This window comes from Nannospalax galili, unplaced genomic scaffold, assembly GCF_000622305.1.
Source record: "Nannospalax galili isolate Female #2095 unplaced genomic scaffold, S.galili_v1.0 scaffold1076, whole genome shotgun sequence".
In the NCBI taxonomy this organism is placed as follows: Eukaryota; Metazoa; Chordata; class Mammalia; order Rodentia; family Spalacidae; genus Nannospalax; species Nannospalax galili.
Genome location: NW_008338348.1, coordinates 884,518 through 891,110, shown reverse-complemented (window position 1 = coordinate 891,110; position 6,593 = coordinate 884,518).

Genomic DNA, 6,593 nt, shown 5'->3' with positions numbered 1-6,593 from the left:
GTGCCTTGTAATATATCCACAAAAAGAAAAGATCTAGGTATTATTGGGAAGGACTGAGACAGGAGAAACTTGGGGGGTGGGGGGGAGGTGTAGTCAAAGCCAAGAAAGGAAGACAATAGCCCCGACTTCCTGTTTGTGCCAGGATAAGGACAACTCTGGACAGGGAACAGGGTCCTACATTTAGCCTGGCCACTGTATGTGGGGCTGCCTCCATGCCCTGCAAGGCTCCTGTTCAACCAGGAAGTCTCCAGGTATGGGAGTAAGACCTAGATTACCAGCAGTACCTGACCTCTCTCACCTATCCTCTCAAAGAAAGCTAACAATGGAATCCTCCAGAAACCTTAGTGTGAGTCTTCATCACATGGCACTGGCAACATCTGCCTGGATTAGTCTGAAGCAAGCACATTCCGTTCTGCATCCTGTATGCTGGGTGCCAACAGTCTTCCAGGAGAGAAGATCTGGGTCTGAACTGGATTCCAGTTATGTTCCAAATGAAGTTGGTCCAGGTCTGGCCCTCCAACCTGACTCACAGATTTGGGGATTTTATGTAGTCTAACGGTATGCAAAAAAAAAATAAAGTCATGGGCTGCAGAGATGGCTCTGAGGTTAACAACACTGATTGTTCTTGCAGAAGACCCGGGTTCAAATCCCAGCACCCACACGGCAGCTAACAACTGTCTGTAACTCCAGTTCCAGGGGATCCGAGGGCATTGCCTCTTCTGGCCTCCGAGGGCATTGCACGACATGGGTGCACTTACCTGCATGCAGGCAATACACTCATACACATAAAATAAAAATAATAAATATTTTTTAAAAAATAAAGTCATAAAATTCAATAGAATCCCGTCAGTGTTTCTAGGCTGAGACTGCTGAGCTTTGGGGCAGGTAGGTCGTGAGGAGTCTGTGGATCAGGCGAGGGACCCAGGGCATGATTCCCTGTTTCCCTCCAACCACAAAGACAAACACAGAAATAAGATTGCTTCCTTTTCTGTCTCACATGTGTAGGAGCGCAGACTGGTGACCACTGTTCCCATTGCTGAGAAAGTGATCCCGAATCCAAAGGCTGCTCCTTACATTTGGAGCCCACCCCATGCCAAGGGCAGTAACATTTAATTTTCTGTAACTTGATCGTTCCACAGAAACTAATGTGATTTCCCAGAGCGGGATGTCTTCTGTGCCAAGCCACTTTTTTTTAGAGATAGATCAGATTTTACTATTTCTTTTCTTAAGCCTATTTTATTTAAAACTTGAGTCTAGTTTGCTTAAATGCTGTGTGCTGGAACTGTGGTTCCCTTCTGCTTGGCAGTATCCTACATCACAAAGAGAGAAAACGATAAAGCTGTTTGTGGTACACGGGGTTTGCACGTGCAGCCCTGTGCTTGAAACTCAGCTCCCTCCCATGGCCACATATCCCTGATGGTTGAGAAGCAAGCATTTCAAAGCAGAGTTTTACTGAGAGTCTTTGTGTGTGTTCCTGTGCGAGCCCGTGTGTATGTGTGCTCAGTCAGAATAAGGGTTCATAAACTGCTCCCACTGTGCTGTCTTGTAATTCTTAGCATCGGGAAACTTCCCGGGAGGTATTTTCTTAGCTTGGAACTTGGTAGTTCTACAAAATCTGAGCTGCTCCTTCTTACATTGAAGCAGTTTGCATAGTAGCTCCGTGGTGACCTCAAATTAGGTGTTTGTGGAAGGCTGCCGCTGTAACGTGAGCCAGGCTGGGGCAGGAGAAGGGTTACCAAGCTGCCAAATGCTGCGTCCCAGACTGCGTTTTCTCCGTGCTCCTGCCTGACTTGCGGATTCTTAAGGGCTCGAGGGAGTACCACAAATACAGAAATTGTACTTGAACTCTGGGCATGTTCATGTCATGTGTGCGTGTGCACATGTGCACACGTGCATTTGAGAGTTTTCACTGAGAGTTCAGATCTTTCACGGTTCCTTAAGAGGCTGCCTGAGTCGCCCGAAGAAAAGGGCTCAGATCACTCAGCTGAGGAAGCGCTGCATCCAGGAGAACAGATTCCTCTGTGAGAAGCAGGAGCCGCAGAACCGGACAGACGCGGAGAGAGGTGCAAAGTGTGTGGTTTGCAGGCAGAGGACGGACCTGCACGGATCTGCTGCTGTCTCACCTCGTGACCTCAGATAAGCTCCTTCCCCTTGCTGGGCCTCAGTTTCCCAGCTATAAACAAAACATGAAGGAGTTGGGCTCTAAGGGGAGAGATTATTGCTGGCTTTTTGAGACTCACTTGTCCCTTCTTTTTTACAAACAGAACAACACACACACACACACACACACACACACACACACACACACACACACACACACAAACACACACACAGTGTTAGCTGAGCACATGGCCTGTCAACTATACATTGTGTTTCCCAACTTCCTCTGCAGGTGGGAGTGGCCACGTGATCAGGTAGGTGTCAGCCAACAGAATGTGAGAAATGGTTATATACACAGACTGTACTGTCCTCTCTCAGGATGCCCAAGGATAGTGCCCCTCAGCTTCCGCCTGGCCACAGAGACTAAGCTCTAGGATGTGGCAGAGCATGGAGCTGTCCAGGACAGTCTCCCCTGGCCTGGGAGTGTCACCTCCACCTGCCTGGTGAGAAAACAACCCATTGTCTTGACTGCAGCCCTGCACTGTGATGTGGGAGATTTTTGCCTGAGTGCCTTAGTTCATACCCAACTAGCACAAACGGTGAGGGCAGACCAGAGGAGGCCAGTGTCATCGCTGATGCTCCCTTCCGTCTAGATACAGACATTCCACAAACTAAAAGGATGAAGGAACAGAGAGTGGTTCTAATGGGTGTCAGGAGCACTGTGGGGATGGTTCATGTACCACCTTAGTCACATCTAAGAATTCTGTCATTTTGTTTCTCAGAATTGAGGGTCACTTGGGGACAGAGTGGTGACTGACATTGTCTTAACACTGGTGACTTACTTCTGAGGCAAGGAAAGAGGGTGGGGAGCTCATAAAGGGAGCAAAGAGGTGGGGCACACACACCCCTCTTCGTGTCCTTCTGACCCTTCAGTTTTTAGTCATTCACTTAACAAACACAGGCCCTTTGCCAGCCAGGGCCCAGCACTGCAGAGAGGGTAGCAAGCCCTCGTGCTAGCCTTCTCCAGGTATCGGTGAGGCATGGTGACATTGTCCTCAGAGTCTCCTCCAGCCACTTTCTGTGAAGAATCACCTTTGTCTTCACTGCCCCTAACACTGGGGAACTCAGTTTGCACCAGGGCACTGGGAACTGCTCTCCACATGCTCACTCTGTCCTCAGCTGAGTGACTTTCTCTCTCTGCAGAGCAGTTGGCAGCTATCAGTAAGGAGCCAATGAAAGGCAGTCAGAGTGGCTAACTCTGCGCTGAGTGGCTGCACTGGCTGTCGGACATCCATCTACTTGCCAGTCACCACGTTGATCAGTGCTGTCCAGAGGAGCAAGCCCATGGAATGAGCTTATATTATGAAGAGAAATTTATTAAGTGAAATCTCCTGGGCAGTCCAACTCTGTCTCCATGCTGGAAACCTGGTAGCTGCTCAGTCTACCAGGCTAGGTCCCTCAATGGTGCCAACCTGGTGCTGAAGCCCTGGAGGATTCCTAGAGAGCTGCTGATCTTTAGCCCACGCTGAAAGACTGAAGAGGCTGGGTTCTGATGTCATCCAAGGATGGCGGCGGCCACAGGAGCAGCGGTGGCAACACACTCAACAGTGAGAAGCAGAGTGTGGGCAGAGCACCACTGATGAACATCTTTATGTCTGGGCCACCACTGGAAGGTGCTGCTCAATCTAGAAGCATCTTCTCCCATCACTTAATCTGACCTGGAAATGCCCTCACAGACCTTCCCAGGGGCATGTCTCTTAGTTGATTACAGATCCAACTAAGTTAATAAGCAAGATTTTGGGGCTAGAGAGATGTTCAGTGGTTAAGAGTACTGGCTGCTCTTGCAAAGGACCCAGGTTCAGTTCCCAGCACCCACATGGGAGCTGACAATCATCCATAACTCCAGTTACAGGGGATCCAGTACCTCTTCCAGCCTCCGTGGGCAATGCATGCATGTGATGCACTTACATACATGTGGACCACACACACACACACACACACAGAACAACACACACACACACACACACAGAACAAAAATAAATAAAAAATAAATAAGATTGATTGTCGCAGTTACTCAGCTTGAACAAGTCCCCTGGGTCCATTTCTTCATTTATAAAATAGGGGAAAGTTTTTCTGATGTTTGGGCTCAGGAAGTGATTCCCCAAAGTGTGGTGCTTCGACACAGTCTCAACGAGACCTCTCTGACCTCCCCTGTGCCTTCTCTCCATTGCTGAGCCTCTTCTCGCCAGATACTTTCGAAAGGGTTATGTCTGAAGAGCCTTTATCTGACTAAGAAGCTTCTTCTGTAAGAGAAGTTTGTCACACCCCAAGTCCTGGGCATTCCATCTCATAATCGCAGGGTCCTCGTCCCCAGTGAGAGAAAGGGCTGAGGTGGTCAGCATGTCCAGACAGGCCCGGTCTGTTTTAGGGAAGCTTGGGAAGACCTGGGAGACCTGACCGCAGTATGTGAACACTTTCCTCAGTAAACTTCTACCCTCGCCTTCCAGTGCCCCCACGAAGCTGTGTCACCAGCCCACTCATTTGCCCAAGGAACCCCTTACCTACCCTCAGAATTACCCACTTTCCCCTTCCGTCTCCCCTCTGAAGGAAAGGATGTGAGTTTCCCAAGCTCCCTGGATAATCAGCTAATCAACCATCCTCCTGTGCCCCTATTACATCACTTCTCTCTGTGACGAAATACCTGACAGAAGCAACCAGAAGGAGGAAGGTCTTCTGGCCCATGGTTTGAGAGGGAACCAGTCATCACGATGCAGACAGCTTGGCAGGACTGTGGGTGAGGTTTCCGAGGTCTCTGCAGACTGGAAACTATAACCAGAAGCTTATAAGAGTCTTATAAGCCTTAAACTGCCCCTAAGGTCCTACATCTCCCAGCCAGGCCCCTACATCCAAAGGTTCCACGACTCCCCAAAACAGCACCACCAGCTGGGGACAAAGTGTTCAAACACATGAGCCTTGGCCAACAGAAGATGCTACCTCAAACAAGAATCAGAAAGGCGCCTGAGGACCGATACCCAAGGTCACCTTCTGACCTCTATCTGTGCCATGCATGTGCACATCTTCATCCCCACACACACGAGTTTACACACACAGACACAACAAAACCCTTAACACCACGCTTAGGCATGTGAGCAAAGGTGTATGCCTGTCTCCTGTTCATCTGTCTACTGTCCCTTTACGAGGCTGGCTCTTACCTTCAGAGTCGACATATAAAAAGACCTCCCCAAATAGCAGCGATGTCCCTGCTGGGAAACCAAACACCAAAACATACTGCTTTCCACTGCCACTGGAGATCCACAGTGCCGTGTTTAATGCCGCCCTTGCCTTCCAGCAAGCCCTTGTGTAAGTGTGGCTGTCTGCTGCGGTTCTGGAAGTGCTCAGCTCCTGATACCACTCCTTTGCATTTTGGAGTGTGGCTGGCAGGACCCAGCCAGGTATCCCGGGCCCACCTAATGTGATCACTTCCCGGAAGCACCCTTGTTTTCCAGTCTGCCTGCCACGGCGGAGCCCACTCTGACTTCAGAGGCACCTGGACCAAATTTGCACAATATAACCAGGAAGAGCCCCCACCATGTGAGGGAGCCCAGACACTGATGATGCCCGAAAGGCAAACCATCCTCCTCAGTCCTCCCTTTTGTCCTTTGCTTCAAAATGTTTCATATGTAAAATTTTATAATGTACTTAAAGCCTTACATTCCCCTGTGTATGTATGTGTACAAGTAGGTGCACCGGCACATATATGTGCACCCATGTGTGGAGGCCAGAGGACAAACTTTGGTGTCATACCACCTCAATCAACGCACATCTTGTGGGGTTCTTATTTATTTATTTATTCATTCATTCATTCATTCGTGTGTGGGCTGTGTTAGATGGGCTCTGGTACCACAGTGGGCATCTGGAGAAGAGAGGACAACCTTTGGGAACTGGTTCTAGCCTTCCACCATGAGAGCTCTGTGGGACTGAATTCATGTCATCAAGTTTGGCGACAGGTGCTTTACCTGCTGAGCCATCTAACTTCACATTGCTTTTTTGAAATAGAGTCACTGGCCTGGGGCTTGCAAATTAGGCTAGACTAGCTAACCAGTGAGCCCTAAGGATCCATCTGTCTCTACCTCCTCAGTGTGGAGATTGCAAGGATACGTCACCTACGCCTGGCTTTTGATTTTGCTGTTGTTGTCTGTCTTGTATGGGTTCTGGCAATCAAAGCCAAGCCCTCATACTTGCACAGAAAACACTTTACCAACCAAGCCATCTCCCCAGTCAGGGGCCTTACATCTACGTGGCAAACGAATTAAACTCAATTCATAAAACACCTTTGGAACACTTATGATAAGTACCCAGGGTATGAGAGAGTTTCTGCACACTTGGATCTTCCCAGTGATGGAGAATGATTTGCGGACTCTCACACCATGAAGAGTTTGGGCTCTCCCGTCCACAAACCTGTCTCTTGCCAGCCCATCAGTAGCCGGCAGAAT